General features: G+C 38.2%; 1 pseudogene; it reads left to right on the top strand.

Moving 5' to 3' along the window:
- Positions 1–426: 426 nt before the first annotated feature.
- Positions 427–17636, top strand: LOC141588515 (peptidyl-prolyl cis-trans isomerase CYP59-like; annotated as a pseudogene).
- The last annotated feature ends 1699 nt before the right edge of the window (positions 17637–19335 follow it).

A 19335-nucleotide genomic window follows, 5' to 3' on the forward strand; every position in this document is an offset into this window, starting at 1 on the left:
TTGTTGTCCTATTCCATTTTTTGGTATCCCCAGTAAATTGTTGTCTTTTCTATTTTAGGATTGCATTTGATGAGCAATTTGAACATTCATACCTAATTTAGTCCACTTGTCATCTTATAATTGGCCCCATCTTCTTTCCTTGATCTTTATGCCAAAACCAAAGGACAACAATTGACCGGGGCCTAGGGAGGATGATTTAAGCTATAGTCCAACGGTAAATCACCATAAGCGATCACCAGAAGTAATGTAACATTAGGAAAGCCATATTAGGATTAGGTCATAATTTTCTAGTTATGAATTAGATTAGGATTAGGTAATAACCGATTAAGATTAGAAAAGTCTACCTTACCGTATAAATAAGGACTTATGTATTCATATTTATTGGACAACAATAATAATAACAATATCGGTTAATAAAGACGTGCAATGTCGGTGATGGTTGCGACTAGTTTGGGTGATTTGGTGATTGACCTCTGCACGGACCGTTGTCCTTTAACTTGCAAGAACTTCTTGAAGCTCTGCAAGATAAAATACTACAATGGCTTCTTATTTCACACAGTGCACAAGGATTTTATAGCTCAAACCGGTGATCCAACAGGGAGCAGGACTGTTGGCGATTCTATATACAAGTTTATATATGGTCTGAAACACTCGAATGATAAGATTACGATATCTTCATAATCTTGTATATATATTGTTATAGTCAGTATTTAGTTCCTCTTTTCTAGCTTGTAATCCTCATCTTTAGGTAACTGTATCTTTATGTTCTTGTACTCCAAGCTCAGTATAATCTCTTGTACCCTTGTGTATATCTATCAATGAGAATTATCTCTTCAAATCATAACCTATCTTACATGCACTACGCCAAATAATAGGTGCAACAACGGTTAGATAAGGTGATATATCGTTGCAATACCAAATACGAAACCGTTATTACATCGACCGTTGTTATTTTGTGACCACGGTTGTTAAAAAGGCGGAGCCGTTATGAAATGTAAATAACGGGTTCAAATAACTGTAATACAATATTAAGAACGGTTCAAAAACCGTTGTCTATGATATTGAAACTGTGGTAGTATTAGTCTGAATGCTCTACGGAAACCTATGACAACGATTTTACTTAAACACAACCGTTGTAAAATAGTAAATATGACAACGGTTTATGCTTATTAAACCGTTTTAAATGTCATGAATTAGACAACGGTTTATGCTCATTAAACCGTTATATTATGGATGAATATGTCAACTGGTTTCTATTAAAATGCGACAGTTTTCAATAGATTTATTGACCACGGTTTATTTTTAACCGTAATCGAATTTATAAATATTTAAAAAAAAATTGTTTTAGCAGGTTCCAGCAGCTTCTGAAATGTTAATTTTTGAAGTAGCAGGTTCCACTGAAATGCTACTGCAAAATAGCATTTCAGCAGCTGCGCATTGCAAAATTTCAATCCTGCAACATCAGAATATTACACAGATTGATCTATTCAACCCAGCATCAAAATATTATAAACATGGTGACCAAAACTAATTACACATGGCTCTATATACACACATACATAATGAGCAGACTATTGATCATCCACTAATGAAAGAAAATAAGTGGCCCACTTATTTCTCATGTCGGTGATGTCTTCCTTCGAATAGGTTGGGTCTTTGTTGTTGATTGAAGGTGGGAACTACAAATCAAAATATACTTAACCAAAATAGACAGAATAAGTGGAATATTACACAGAATTAAACTCAAGTTACGTTTGAAATAGTTATTAAAACACACTAACCGATGACTCTATGTTGATATACTTTCGGGTGATAATCTCCCACATGGACCGACAACAGAAAAAAGGCGTATTGTTTGCTATCTGGTTGTATTGAAAACTATTATATAAATCACATACAAATAAGCTAAATTAGATCAACCTCTCGCATAAACATAAATTAAATGATAGGATTAATTATTAAGAATACACTTACTTTTATCGTGACAAAAGTTGGACTTGATGCTCCAATTGGTTGAAACACACTAATTCATAAATATATACAGGAAATTATAATTAGCATTTCGCTCAGTAATACTGATGGGACATTAAAAGGAGCCTAGTCTTCAAAGGTCATATAATAACAATTGACATTATAATGTAAGGTTGTAAACTTACTCAATCGTCATCTTTACATATTTCTCAGTGGGACTATGTCCGCAAAAGTCAATCCAGTACACTACGCCTTTTTTTCACATTGATTGTCGTTTGCAGCCAATGCTTGCTATGAAATATTGAAAATTGAACTGTTAGTTCATATACATGCATGTAAGCATGTTAATAAATGAATAGAATCGTGATTCATTATAATAAAGTACTATACATACTGATTCTCATTGTATGGGGAAAACCATAGGCTTTTGGGCGTCATCAACAGTTCCGCAATTTTATCGATGTGGTCTCTGTATTTGTATCCAATCACCTTTTGAGAGAACAATTCAGGTGACACGAATCCGTAGTCATGAGAAACATAGTTCCCCTCAACAATGTGTGTACACAGGTACCTATTACGTCAAATGGAACGAATAATGTTATTTTCATTGATGATTTAAATAAACATCACTATTCGTAAAACCAAATGCTAAGTTTTAATTAAAAAACTTACTTCATACAAATTACAATGTGCATAGCATCTAACTCGTCAAGGTCGAGAAACTAACACAGTGATTCCCCATCTATAAGAACAGTTTTACCTTCGCCCATAACATCCTCTCCGATCTCAGTAATGAGTACTTCCCCGATAGCTAGCTTTCTTTCAGCGAGCTGGTGCAAAGCTACGAACGTTGGAGTATTCAATTTTTCCTTATAATCATCGGTGTGATATCTAGGTTTAAGAGGAACACCAGCGTTGTGTGCAGCAAAAGTAGATGGCTTATATCATAAGTCGTCTGATTTAACCCCGGTCTACAATTTAGAAAAAAAAAATATATACATTACACGAGACGTCATATATAATTTAAATAACAAAAAAAAAAAGGAAAAACTCACAATCTATTTTTCAAATTATTACTACCTCTTGAATTTTGGGTGGAAAGGGAGTCGAATCAGTGACTTCGAGTGTTGACGTAGTAGTCCTAATTTCAGCCATAATGGCTTCGTGTAACTCCTGCAAATGTAAAAATTGAAATACTTACTATATGTTAGATAAGGTTACCCTAATAAATTTAAAGGCGTTCATTATATAAATTGCGTTCGCGTTAGCATAACTACCCCGGAGATGTCAGCACTAATGAATGCTTCAGGCCATTGCACAATAGAACCAACGACATCTTGCAAAAGCTAATTATCACCACGTGGTACTATTAGAGTACCATACGCTTCTAGATATAAGTCGGTCACTTCCACTTCCCTCCATTCCTCGCGGAGGGCAATGCCTTCGACCTCAACTTCTTGAATCTGGTCGTAATACAATACTGCTCCCCTAGTAACAGCAATTTTTCTCGATGCTACTGTAGGGGCTTTGTATTAAAGAACACAAGGCTTCTTGCAAACGACCTTCACATATTTAATTAATTAGTATATATACATGCACTACTTTAATTAATAAATTTAATTAATTAGTATATATACAATAATTATAAACTAGTCGTATAGTAGCTAATACCTCGTCAAAAGCCGGATTTGGAGATGATAAGAACGTGTCTTCGGCTCCCACCTCCACCTCCTTCTCCCCTGCCTTCATGGCTTCCTGTTCATCTACCCCATCTTGATCCTTTGCCATGTCTTCCTAACTTCGCATGCCCGCTTTCTCCTTCTTCTCCACCGCTTCCTTTATGACTTGCCGAACCATAACCAACTCTTTTTCAGATGGCTTATCCCCCGTTTCCACCATTCTGAGTATTAACCTGGCCATTGTTTGTAGCTGTGTAGTAGAAATGAATATGATTAAAATAAGTAGTATAATTTCAAAGATATATATATATATATATATATATATATATATATATATATATATATATATATATATATATATATATATACACACATATATATATATACACACATATATATATATATATATATATATATATATATATATATATATATATATATAAATTATGTTGAATAAAATACAGTATTTATATACCCTATCATCACCACTCATTGTGCTTCGAGTAGTTTTCCCAAAATACTTAGTGATACCAACATGCGTCGATACCCCTCTCACACGACCTGGATGCTCTGCTTTGCCGATTGCCTTAGCAAGAATGGCATCACGTCCTTCAGGCTTCCATATTCCTTCATGTACCTCCTTCTCACAGATCCTCTACATACATAAAAAACCATTATGCAACTAAATTTTATTTAAACTCACAATTATATAACCGACCACCAGTGGTAGGAGTGACATATTTATTCAAACTTATAATTTTCTTTTTGATGGCCTTATCATATGGAGATTCTAACTTTCCATTCTTAGGAGTGTGATCGTCCACCCAAGCGTCATGACGATTGACAGTTCCAAGATTCTTCTTAATCAATCTATAACCACCTCTAGGGCCATGAAAGACGCTGTCTTTCTTTGAAATGTTCTCTAGGTTATACTTACTCATAGTCTTCATAAAATGAATTGTATCGAGTAATGTAAGCATATTTCATTACTTATTAAGTGATTACTAATAAAGTTATCCCAATGAGTCGCATATAAATTACCTTAAACTTTTTTTTTTTTTGGTGAAATGTAAGTTCTCATTAGAAACAAAGTAGTCTATTACAAACTACTCACACCCATTAACTTAATCACAACTACATTACATCATTGACAGTGCAAATTGTTGTACTCTAAACTGAACTAAACGCATGATTTGCTCGATGACAACAGTAGGATTACATAAATCGCATTCAGTCTAGCATTATTCCTTTGCTGCCATATATGATAGTAAACCGCCATGACAGCACACAAACAGGTCTTCTTCTGGTTATCAGACCATCTCCTCCTGCCAATCCATATGAGAGCATTACCAACAGGCACAGGTATCTGAAGTCTCATACAAACACCCGTGAGAACAAGCTGTCCATACTGACAGTGCTGCATTAAATGAACCACGGATTCCTTGGCAGTATGACAAATGCAGCAGATATCATCAGGTGAAATCCCATGGCAAAACAATTTATCTTTGACATTGAGGGCATTCTTGAAGATTAACCAGCAATGAAAGCTATGCTTTGCTAAGCTCCATTTATGCCAAAGCAATTTAGCCCAACCAACCTTCTGCTCTCGGTGTCTCAGCCACTCATAGCCTGAGCTGACAGTGTACCCACCTCCATTAGCAAGCCAAGTACCAGACGAATAACCAGGTTGAAAGATGTCACGAACCTTACAAATGGCTTTCCAATTGCCACTCATATGGTTCTTAGGAGAATAAGAATCCCAGTCAATCCCTTTCATATAAATTTGATGGATCCATTTAACCCAAAGATTATCAGGCTTGCTATACACCCACCAAACAAACTTACCCACTGTGGCAATGTTCCAGGTCTGACTATACCGAATGCCCAGCCCACCTTCAGTCTTGGGGAGGCAGACCTGTTGCCAAGCTACCAGAGGGGACCTCATATACTCACTGGTCCCATCCCACATATAATTGCGACAAATGTTATCAATTTTCCTCAACACACACTTGGGAATAAGAAAAATATTAGACCAATATGTATAGAGAGAAACTAACACAGACTTCACGATCACCAACCTACCAGCATATGATAACTTCCTAGCACCAAAAGCTCTGATCTTCTCAACTATCTTTTCAACAAGAACAGTACAGTCTTTGCTAGTAAGCCTGCCAGTAGTTATAGGAACCCCTAAGTATTTAAAAGGGAGTGTCCCTTCCACACACCCAGAGAGAGCAATTATGTGATCCCTTGTAGCTCTTTGCACCCCATTAAAATACACACTGGATTTCTGCTTATTCATTTGTAGACCAGAGGAGCATGCAAAAGGGGCAAAAGATCTAAGAAGAACCATAACAGAGTCAATATCCCCACGTGAGAACAAAAGAAGGTCATCAGCGAACATAAGGTGACTAAGCCTCATTTTCCCACATAAGGAATGGAACTTAAAATCCAGCACATCAGTGGAGAATTGTAAGATCCTAGAAAGGTATTCCATAGCTATGGTGAATAAAAGTGGAGACAAAGGATCCCCTTGGCGCAATCCTTTTTTTCCTAAGCAATAAAGTTATACCAATCTTGTCAGACTACCTATAAGCAATAAAGTTATACCAATCTTGTTGGCTGACATACCGATACTTCTTCGTTGGTGGTTTCTTGTTTATCTCCCCGGTCTTCTTGTTGAACAAGTGGTTCCGAGCAACCTTTAACTTCCATGCTCTTAAGGATTCCCCTATTTTTTTTTTAGGTAACCATTATGTTCTTGGGGGACAGTGTAAGCTGCCTGCATATATGGTGAGCATATTTGGTTAGTTTCGACTAATAGCACATATCGAATACTAAGATAATTTCATCTCACTGCATTTATTATTGTATATACATACCTTTATTCTCCCCCATAGCTTTTCCTCCTGGTCTTTACTCAATTGATCGATACGCGGTAAACCGAGAGGCACATACTCTCTTACACAATAACCAATCCAACTCGCGAATTTTGAAGCAAAGATACCATCTGGTAGCCCCGTTAATTTATCCCATTCAAGTTTATTAGGTATACCTCTCTCTATTGCTTCTTGGGAAACCCTATGGCTCCTCGCCCAGTATCCGATTCCAAATTATTCTCATCACCTGAATCTTCTTCGTTTGACCTTTTCCCATCATTTCTTTTCTGCTTTCCACCCATATCTAAACCAGAAATTAACAAACTACTAACTTTAAGCATTATGTCGACATAGAAGGAGCACCGTCTCAAATAAATGATCACACAGTATACCTAAAAATATAGGTGTTCTTTAACACACACAATATATTTAAAATAATAGGTGTTGTTTAACACACAATAAACCTAAGATAATTAGGAGATAATATCACAACTAAAAAAGAAAATAAAGACATTAAGTTAATGAGACGAAGGAATGGGGTTTATTATTACTTCTTCAAAGAGGAGAAGCCGGCCCCGGTATGGCGATGACGGAGGGGACGACAGAGGGAATAGGGATGGCGATGGCGACGACGACTGCAAAGACAACGTCGACGGAGAATAGTAGTGGTTCTAGGGAAACTTAGTGTTCGAGGGTTTTAAGTGAGCGAGGAGAAGGTTTGAATGTGTGTTGGTTGAGAATTATTTAATTGAAACTAATAAACACGGTTAAGCGAAACCGTATTTTGTATTTTGCAATATGACCACGGCTGACTATAAACCCGTAATTGTTTTCATTACAATACATCGGTTGGTGCCTAACCGTTGTCATTTATATTTCATTGTGTCAAGTTTTTGCCGCAAAAAATAAAAAGCATCTTCCATATTTGGTAATCCGTATTAAGTTAGTACAAACTTCTTTCCTAAATTAGGCAACTAGGATAGCAAGTGGGGGAAAATGGAAATTCAAGACTAAATTATACACAATCCAATGAGCAATTAATATACATTAATCAAATGACCCAAAATACACTACGTCGTGGACAATATCTCTTCCCATTAATGATGGTGTAGGAGTCTATTTCAACTCTGGTCTTTTCCTCCAAATCCGACATCACTTTCGATGACCTAAACCACCATTGACGCTAAGCTTTTGTTGCTTCACTCACGGTAGATACATACCAATCGCATCTGGGTAATATATACCCCACCATCAAATCCTCAGAAGAACCAACTTCGAAAGCCGATGAATTCTCATATGTACCTTCAAGAATTATATGTTCGGGGGGGCTTAATGAAATGTAAAGGACATTGTTCCTTTAACCTTTCTCGTAACGCATCCATTTTCTTCTCACTTTCAATATAGCTCGGTTGACGATGCAATTCCCTTAATCTTTTATTTTCTGCTTCTTCTGACAACTTACGATCCCTCTGTACCCATGGACTCACAATATTTGTACCTTGGTTAACGACCATAACTTTGGAACAAAATTAAAATTATAGAATCACCCACCAATAATGCAGTGTTGATTCAAACCCACCAATAATGCAACGTTGATTCAATAAAAAATAATTGAACAGTCCGTACATTGGTCAAATCAAGAATAATGAGAAATATTAGCCACGTCTTAAAAAAAACCGTATGGTCAAACAATTAATTATTTTTTAATATATTGAGTCGTATGGTCATATATTACATGTATTTAGTTTTTTAATATACTGAGTCGTATGGTTAAACAATTAATAAACGGTGCACGTTGAAGTTAGAACGTCACGATTGACAACGGTTGTAGGTGAACCGTTGCTAATGAACAAATTTACAACGGTTGTAGTTGTAGGTGAACCATTGTTAATGAACCAATTGACAATGGTTGCAGGTGAACCGTTGTTGATGAACCAATTGACAACGGTTGCAGCTGAACTGTTGTTGATGAGTATTATGTAGTAGCAATCTTGATCTTGATTACTGACTGATCTATGGAGTTCAAGAAATGGAAGCAAATTAAACAAGCATAACTCAACACTTTCAAAATGATCATTTCATTTAATTTTAAACCAAATAAATTACAACATTTATCAGAAATCAAAAGATGTATAATAAGCCGAAATAACCCCGGTTAAGAGTAAAAAACGCTTCTCAACCTGCCACCAATTATGCCACTCTGGTATAGCGTTAACTTCCGGGTCATTGGCTTCATGTTTTGCAATAACAGATTGAATATATGCAAGGACACGATTTGTATATTGAGACAAGGTTGGAAGAGTACAACTCAACATATCTCTGGCTGCAGCCAAGTTGCGAGTAATAGGCCGACGAGGGTATGAAGATGATGATGATGATGATGAGGCTTGGTTGACAAGCCGGACTGCTACACGCCTCTTAATCCAATAATTCCGTTGATGTTCAAGGGATGCTTTGAGTAATGGGTGTTGATCGGCAGGAAGCCCGGCGAGAACTTTCCCATCTCTGCAATCGTTTATGTAAGCCATTCTTCGTTGTTGATAAAATTAGGGTTCATTACCATGTTGTTTCAAATTTGTGTAATGGGGATGAAATATTAAGATTTAATTAATGAATGTTAGTAAAGGATGTTTTAACATTTATAGTCACATTTATAATTTTTTTTCAAAACAGTTGGTAATTAATTTAATGTAAAAGTTGACTTATTAACAAATATTTTAAACCTACGTAACTTGCAATAAATAATTGAGAAATAAAATACACTACCACGTATATATTCAAGAAAAACACATACATAACAAGAAATTAAAAGACGTGCGGTTTTAATAACATTAATTTGAATAATAATAATAATAATAATAATTAATCTACATAATCATCTTGTAATTCCCCTGCGATTGAGATAAATATTGAGAATTCAATATGTGGATTATTAGGAGGCACTTGTTCTGCCTCCCATGAACGAGGTACAGTGTCAATATAGTGCTGATATGTTCTTAATAGATTAATGTTACAATCGATTGCAATCCATAAATATTGCACGTGTAACACATCATCCGTATAATAATTTTTCTTCCCAGCATCATGATCCTCGTATCTTGCCCGGAGTTTTCTCGCTTGACGAAAAGATTCCAGGTTCTTCCCAAAACCTTCAAACTCGATCATTGCGTAACCAAGAAAACCATGAACTTTAGTCCAAGCTGGGTGGACCTTTTTAACGTTCGTATAACCACCTTGACGAAGCAATCTCTCATCGAAGTAAAACTTCTCGAAAAAGTCTTACCATTGTCATCATATTTGATTGGAAGGTTGTGTATAATACAGGTAATAGGATGGACATAGCGGGTATTTGATTGTGATTCGGCGGGTGTAGAAGACGACGACGACATGGTGATCGAAGTGTAATATTTTTAATTAAATTACAGGCTATTATTAATATAACTTTGAATTGTTGAATATGGTTAATTGATCATATTATAAGTGATATTTATAGGAAAATATATATGCATGTGTGAATATAATAATAGACGGATAGTAATAATGGTCAAACAAAACAATGCATGCAACGGTTCATTATTTATCATACATGCATCGGTTGAATATTAAAGATTGGAAAAAGTATATAACGGTTATTTTTAACCCGTAAATGATAAATGACAACGGGTACAGAGGAACCGTTCTTTAATAGTAGAAATGATAACGGTTACAAGAAACCCGTAGATATAACATAACAACGGGTACCAAAAACCGTTGCTGGTGTTAATTTAGTAACGGTTTTCGAAACGCCGTTTTCTTAAACTGGTAACGGTTGTCTAACAACCGTTGATAAGGGTGATTCTATAACGATTTTTTGGAAACCGTTAAATGTTTTTTATAACGGTTTGTTAAACAACGGTTGTCAAATTATAATAAGAATGGTTTTCGACGAAAACCGTTATTCTTATTAGCGCGGTCTAGGTTTCCGCCAATATTTTGAAAACGGTAATCTAAGTGTTGTTATTAAATGCATTAAACCGTTGTGATATGCTCCTTATTGATGGTCAGATTTGGCGTAGTGATGGTATCAGAAAATAGATCCAACTAAACCTGTTTTTTTTCTCTTGACATGGCCACCATCCCAAACTCCCATGAGCCCTCCAAACCCTTCCTCCTTCCCAACGCCTCCTCGGTTGAGGAACTAACCCCCTTCAACTACTCTCAGTGGCGGCTCCAACTCGAGTCGTTGCTCGATGGCTACTCCCTCCTTACCTACGTCAATAGTACTCCTCCTCCTCCGGAGTTTATTGGTGATGCCGAGAAAACCCCAAAATCTAATTCCGCATATGGTACTTGGTTTCAGCAAGATAAGTTACTCTTCGGAACCCTAGCCGGAACCCTCGACAAATCCGTCGCCCCTCTCATCAATGGCACAAAAACTACCCGTGAAGCGTGGATGACACTTAAGTCCACATTAGCTCTTCCCTCCCGAGGCTATATTAAACAACTCAAATATTGCCTCAAATCTCTCAAACTTAGCTCCTCCACCATCTCTGAATTTATGACCAAAGTCAAAGCCATCACCGATGACCTTGCGAGTCTTGGCTCTCCGATGACGGTCGAAGACATCATTGATGTAGTCATTAATGAACTTGACTCTCGTTATCGTTCTGTCATCGAAGGAGTCCAGGCCCGTGACACCTCCATATCCTTCCCCGAACTCCATGAAAAACTCATTAACCGAGAACTTGCAATCCAAATAGAGACGGCCAATTAACCTATCCCAATTGTTGCCCTTGCTGCCACGTCTCACTCCTATGCCCCCTCCCACAATTACAAACAACCAGCCCCTTCCCAACCTTCCACTCAACCAACCGACAAACCCTTTCAAGGTCGATGTCAGTGGTGTAACATCCGCGGCCACGTCCTTTACTACTGTGCCACCTTCAAGAAACTTTACCCCGATATCGTTGTCCCACCTACCAAAACTGCCAGTCTAACTCCCCAAGCCAACCCCACTGACCTCGTGCCCCAAGCCAACCCACTGAATCGTGCCCACCTCCCCTTGGCTCCTTAACGGCAGGGCATCTCATCATGTCACAAGCGACCTTGCCAATCTCGTTCTCCACTCCCCGTATGATGGCACTGATGAAATCGTGATTGGAGATGGCTTCAGCCTCCCTATGTCTCATTCCGGTTCTACCCTTCTACACTCTCCATCCCGTTCTTTTTTACTCTCTCGTGTTCTTTACGTCCTTAACATGCACATGGATATTATCTTTGTCTCTCAGTTTTGTTTAGATAATAATGTTTCTATCAGCTTCTCACCCTTTTTTTACTGTCCAGGATAATACCACTCGTCGCACTCTCCACACTGGTCCGGGTCAAGACGGCGTCTACTACTGGCCGCTCACGTCGTCGCCACACATATCAACCGATGTGCTTAAAGAGGGAGATTATCACCATAGACTAGGCCATCCTTCTTTTCCTATTTTACAAAAAAAATTGTCTTCTATGTCCTTACGTTCTAATAAATTAGACAATTGCCATTCTTGCTCCATTTATAAAAGTCATAAATTGCCCTTTACGGTTTCATCTTTACAAAGTAGTGCACCTCTGGAAATCATATTCAACGATGTATGGATGTCACCAGTTTTTTCATTTGACAATTATAAATACTATATTTTTTTTTGTCGACCACGACATTAAACATATGTAGTTATATCCAATTAAAAACAGGACCGGCTCACTACAAATTTTTACTCACTTTAAAGCACTTGTTGAAAGAAAATTCTCCAAATCTATTATCACACTATACTCCGATAATGGAGGAGAATATCAAAAATTCGCCCCTTTCTCACGTCAAACGGGATATCTCATCTTACCTCTCCGCCTCACACCCCCGAGCACAATGGTTATGCGGAGCGTCGACATCGCCATGTGATAGAAACTGGCCTTGCTTTACAGGACCATGCTTCCCTACCCCCTCAAATATTGGAGTCTGGCCTTTCAAACCGCTAGTTACCTCATCAATCGTATGCCGACCTCTATACTAAATAACTCCACACCATATCAACTTCTTTTCCAAACGCTCCCGAAATATAACTCCCTCCACAATTTCGGGTGTCTCTGTTATCCGTGGCTCAAACCATACACCTCTCATAAACTCTACCCTTACTCCACAGCCTGTGTCTTTGTAGGATACTCCCCAACTCAACATGCTTACCTCTATCTCGATCCCCAAACTGACCGACTCTACACCTCGCGCCATGTCAAATTTGTGGACACTGACTACCCCCCTCGATCACCCATCACGCCTAACCAAACACTCCCCACTCCATCCAAATGGTGTCTCTCCTCTCTACCTGATGCACCGTCCTCATTTATCCCTCCTTCTCCCACTGTCCACACCTCACCTGCCCCATCACAGCCCTCCTCTCCTCGCAATCCATCAACCCAAACCTCCCTTGTCGCTTCCGCACCCACATCCCCTGATTCTAACGAGTCCCCTTCCTCTCCTACATCCCCTCCCTCACCTAACATACCCAATCCCACCTTTGCCACAAAATCCCCTATCCACTCCTGACCACCACCACCACCACCAACACCACCACCACCTTATGTTACTCGCTTCACTCACAACATCTTTAAACCTCGCAACATGATGAATCTCGTGGCTTAACTCTCCTCCACTAAGCCTCGAAACCTTCGCCAAGCACTCTCCGACCCCACTTGCCGCACTGCCATGGAACACCAACACAATGCCCTCCTCGCCAACCAAACCAGGAGCCTTGTACCACCCGAACCCTCCCAAAACATAGTTGGCTTCAAGTGGATCTTTCGAACAAAGTACAAACCCGATGGTACCCTTGACAAGCATAAAGCTCGCCTTGTGGCTAAGGGCTTCGACCAACTCCCCTCTATTGACTACAGTGAAACCTTTAGTCCATGATTAAGCCTGCTATCGTCCGCTTAGTACTTACTCTTGCTGTTGTTGGAGTATGTGTCCTCGACAATAATGCGATCACATGTTTAAATCTCATATTAAGAATACATAAGGGATTGTAACATTTTATTGTCAACTGATCCACATTAATTGGTAATGATTGGCTGACTAGAGTTTGATATTACTGTCGTATGACGGTGGTGATCAGTTGATCCCTTAAGGTCATACCTTTAGGGAAACATTCTTAATTGATTAATTAATTAATTGTATGATGATACAAGTTAATTAATTCCTTAAATTGAACAAATGATTTTGTGAGTAATAATACGTATCTTATTGTAATTCGATTAAATAAGATTCGTACTAAGTAATTTAATTTTTTTATTACTTAGGTTATTTATTGTTTATGAAACAATTAATGTAAAGAATGAATTGTTTATTATTAATACAAGTAGTTGTGATTTGTAATTATATGGCCCATTTTAAGTAATTGTAATTGTGAATTACTAGTTAATTTTTGTGTGTGATTTATTTCATTTATATAATGATTTTTAATTTGTTAAAAATGCATTATTTAAATGACATGTCTAGTAACATGTCCAATTTATCACACAATACAAATTAACAAATTGACTAAGTTAAAATGGATCCATATTACACACTTGAGCCGTGTAAATGGAAGAGGTAGGAGAATTTGTGCCTTAATTAATATAAATTAGTGGGTAACATAATAATTACCTACTAATCATAGGTTTACATACCTATACTCTTGAGAAGAGAAAATTGCAAATGTATTGGGCACTCTACCCACCCAAAACCGGTGGCCTCCTCCATAATACACTCAAGTAATGTATTTTCTCTTCTCTCTAATTCATTCTAATTAGTTTTCCTAACTTGAGATAAACTTATCTCTCTAGTTTTGTTGTTGAACAAAATCCTAAACGCTCACATAAATCTCTAATATTATTTATATATTACTAGAAGTAGTCATCTCACAATATTAATATTTTAAGGACACAAATATTAATTTCTAGTAACAAAATTAATATTTGTATTAAGAAGGATTTCCTTGGTACAATCTTTGAGGAGTAGATCTTGCAATTAGATCTAGGTTTTTGGGGCATTTGGAATATATTTAAGAAGACTAATTTGGTAGGAGACCAAATTAGTATAAACCATTTTCGGCCCTCATGTAAGAATAAACGATTTTTCCTTCTTACCTTCTATTTTTGTTATGCATGCATAAGTTCCTTTTATTTTATGACTAAACTAATAAACACTTAGTTATTAGAAGAGTCTAATAAGAGATATATGAATCCTTCAGCTGTGACCAAGTGCTGGCCCCTTCGCCAACTAGACATTAATGACGCCTTCCTTCAAGGCACCCTCAATGATACGGTGTACATGTCTGAACCTCCTGGTTTTGTTGATCCCACTCGACCCGACTACGTGTGTCGTCTCCGTAAGGCCATTTATGGCCTTAAACAGGCACCTAGAGCATGGTATACGGGGCTTCAGACCTATATTCTCGGAGCTGGTTTCACAAACTCCATCTCGGATACCTCCTTATTTTATTCTCATACCTCTGTAACAATTTTTGTTCTTGTGTATGTCGATGATATTATTGTTACAGGTTCATGCTCTCAGGCGGACTCTCGTTTTATTGATGCCCTTGCGGGTTCTCTCTAAAAGATCTGGGTACTTTGTCATACTTCCTTGGTGTCTAAGCGTCTCCTGTCCCAGCCAGTCTTTTTCTCAACCAATGTCGTTGCACTACTGACCTGCTCCAGCACGGCAACATGCTCGATGCTAAACCCGTTACCACTCCCATGGACTCCACTGAAAAGCTCACCCTTCTTGATGGTACTCCTCACTCAAACCCTACTGAGTTCCGTGCATTAGTGGGTTCGCTCCAGTACCTCTCTCTCACTCGTCCTGACATCACCTTTGCGGTCAGTAAGCTCTCTCAATTCATGCACCAGCTAACCTGTGTCCACTTGTCTACCCTAAAACGCCTCCTTCGGTACCTTGCTGGCACTCTCACCCACGGCATTACAATTCATCATCACTCTCCGACTTTACTTTATGCTTTCTCTGACTCCGACTGGGAGGGGATAGAGATGACCTCAGTTCCACGGCTGCATATGTCATGTACCTTGGGCGTAATCCACTATCCTGGAGTTCAAAGAAGTAGAAAACAGTAGCTCCTTCCTCCATCGAGGCTGAATATCGCTCCATTGCTAATGCTGCTGCCGAACTTGCCTGGCACACTCACCTCTTAGGTGAACTTCGTGTGTCTCTACCTGGTGCACCGCAGGTTTACTGTGATAACATTGGAGCAACGCAACTCAGCTCCAATCTCGTATTTCACGCTCGAATGAAGCACGTTGCTCTTAACTATCATTTTATTCGTGAACGTGTTCAAGCTGGTACACTTCATGTGGTTCCTGTGGTTCAAGATGATCAACTCGCGGACCTTCTCACCAAACCTCTTCTACAGCCCAAGTTCCAAATGTTACTTCGCAAGATCGGACTTACTTCACCACCGTCCGTCTTGAGGGGGGTGATAAGATTAAGATATCTTCATAATCTTGTATATTATTGTTATAGTCAATATTTAGTTCCTCTTTTAATTTGTAGCTTGTAAACCTCGTCTTTAGGTAATTGTATCTTTATGTTCTTGTACTCCAAGCTAGGTATAATCTCTTGTACTCTATATATACTTGTGCATATCTATCAATGAGAATTACCTCTTCAAATCATAACCTATCTTACATCGAAGATAGGTACTGTAGGAATGGCTAGTGCAGGGGAGAATCTAAATGCATCTCAGTTTTACATCACATTGTGAGATGATCTCGACTATCTTGATAAAAAAACATACTGTTTTCGGAGAGGTTGCAGAAGGACTTGAAACGTTAATGAGAATCAATGAAGCTTATGTCGATGATAAGGGCCGACCTTTTAAGAATATACGAATAAAGCACACTTATGTTCTCAACGACCCTTTTGAAGACCCTTTCCAACTGGCAGAATTAATTCCCGTTGCTTCCCCAAAAGGCAAGCCAGAAGAAGAGGTTTTTGATGTGAGGCTCGAAGATGATTGGGTTCTGATGGATGCACAATTAGCTCCGGAAGAATTTGAAGAAGCTATTCGTACAAAGGAAGCACATTCTAGGGCTGTTGTACTTGAGACGATTGGTGATCTTCCTGTAGCAGATGTAAAGCCTCCTGAGAATGTGTTATTTGTGTGTAAACTTAATCCGGTGACCGTGGATGAGGACCTGGATACGATATTTTAACGGTTTGGGACTGTTACATCGGTTGAGGTTATTCGTGATTACAAGACTGGGAACAGCCTTTGCTTTGCTTTCGTTAAGTTTGAAGATAAAGATGCCTGTGAACGAACGTATTTTAAGATGGACAATGCATTCATTGATGATGGGAGGATTCACGTAGATTTCAGTCAGAGTGTTTCCAAGCTATGGAATCAATTTCGGCGCAAGAGAAGCCATTATTGTTTGGTTGGTTGAAGTGATTAGAATAAGGCTTCTTCTGCTTAATTTATCAGCAATTCTGCATGCTGTGGCAAAAAATGATTGTCCTATCAAATTTTTTGTCGACTCCGAATGGCAGAAAATGATTGACCTATTCCTTAATTCCTATAACTTATCATGTACCGATAAACTCGATTAATTCATTCTTTTTCATATTTCGCTTACTAGATAAGTGTTCGGACAAAAAATCATTTTGATTAGTTTTGTAATTCGAATAGTATTTCGTTGTTTCGAGTAAGTTGTTTAATTTGATTACTAATTCGTTGTTTCAATTAATTTATTTAATTGATCATACAGGGTTCAAAATGTTAACGTACTGTGTTCGCTCTAGCCAACAGTGGTGGAGCCAAGTATTGAATTCAATGATTGTGAATTCTGTTGAAATGTAAACAATTACTCAGGTGAAATTGAAGAATACACAGAGTAAATAAATGTGAATTTTATTGAGTAAAATCTTAACTTAGAATGATTTACAATGGCTTGCTTATATATACAACAATGTGAAAATATCTGTAACTACTTTGTAACAAACTATTTACAGGCTGTTAATGTAACAAACTATGTACAGCTGATGGGGATGGAAGGTTCTGGAGAGATCCAGAACCTTGATGGAAGAATGAAGACTTGAGGAGGATTAACCAGCAGGAGAGCAGCAGACTGAGGAACCCATATTATCAACACCCCCCCCCCTCAAGTTAGAATTAGGTGGTGCATCCACAAGTCCCAACTTGTCGATGAGATAACGATGCTGTTGTTCACCAAGAGCCTTGGTGAGGACGTCTGCGAGTTGCTGAGAAGTAGGGACATGAACTGTCTTTAGCAAACCTGATGTAATCTGTTCACGCACATAATGACAGTCCAGTCTTATGTGTTTCGTTCTCTCATGAAATACGTGATTTTCAAAGAATTTCTTTGAAAGACTTTATTATCACAGTGTAATGTAATAGGTGTAGGCAAAGTAATGAGTAGTTCTTTGAGTAACTCATTAATCCAAACAATTTCACTAGCTGTTTGGCTCATGCTTCTGTATTCTGATTCTGCGGAGGACTTGCTAATAGTTGCTTGTTTTTTCGTTTACCATGATATTAATGAACGACCAAGAGATATGCAGTAACCAGTTAAAGATCTGCCAGTATATTCACACGATCCCCAGTCTACATCACAATAGTTATCCAAAATCAGATTGTTTTGTGCAGGATAGAAAAGACCCAGATTGAGAGTACCCTTCAAATATCTGACTAGATAGAGTGCTGCATTCATGTGAGGTTGCCTGGGTTCACATAAGAATTGACTCAACTATTGAACACTGTAGCTGATGTCAGGCCTTGTGAAGTTAAGATAGAGCAACCTTCCAATAATCCTTCTATATAATTCAGGTCGTTCTAGAGGTTGTCCCTCGTTAGTTGATAACTTGAGACCAGTAGGAAGGGGAAATTTTGCAGGTTTTGCATCAGACATATTTGAATCCTTAAGAATATCCACTATGTACTTCCTTTGATTCAATAGTATGCCAGCAGAGGATCTTGCAACCTCAATGCCAAGAAAGTATCTCAATTGTCCTAGATCTTTAATGGTGAAAGCTTGATGAAGTAGGTCTTTGATATTTTGTATTTCTACTGAATTGCTTCCAGTTATCAGTAGGTCATCAACATAAACTACTATTGCTACAAAGGAGTTGGTAGATTGTCCTCTCTTTGTAAACAAGGAGTAGTCAGAATGGGCCTTGGTATAACCATGTTGTATGAGGAATTTAGACACCTCAAGGTTTCATTGTCTTAAGGCCTGTTTGAGTCCATACAGAGATCTCTTCAAAAGATAGACATCATTAGGATTCCCTTTGCCATACCCCTCTGGTTTCTTCATAGACACCTCTTCATCGAGGAAGCCATGCAAGAAGGCATTATTTATATCTAATTGATGCAGTGGCCATCCTTTGACAGTCGCAACTGCAATGAGACACCTAACAGTGGTAAATTTAGCCACTGGACTGAAAGTATGCTTGTAGTCTTTGCCTTCTATTTGACTATATCCCTTTGCCACGAGACTGGCCTTGTACCTTTCAACAGAGCCATCAGGATTAAATTTGATCTTGTAAATCCATTTTGCTCCTATGGCCTTTTTGCCAGATGGTAGAGGAGTACGGACCCAAGTGTTATTCTGCTCAAGAGCATCAATTTCCTTTTGCATTGCCTTTTGCCAGTTGGGATCATCCTTGGCCTGACTATAACAAGCAGGTTCATATAATTGTAACACATTACAACAAGAAGCTTGATAATCTGGTGTGTATCCTTGCATATTTAAAATAGCACTGTGAGTAGAATGTGTCT

The sequence above is a fragment of the Silene latifolia genome, chromosome 6, assembly GCF_048544455.1.
Source record: "Silene latifolia isolate original U9 population chromosome 6, ASM4854445v1, whole genome shotgun sequence".
Lineage (NCBI taxonomy): Eukaryota > Viridiplantae > Streptophyta > Magnoliopsida > Caryophyllales > Caryophyllaceae > Silene > Silene latifolia.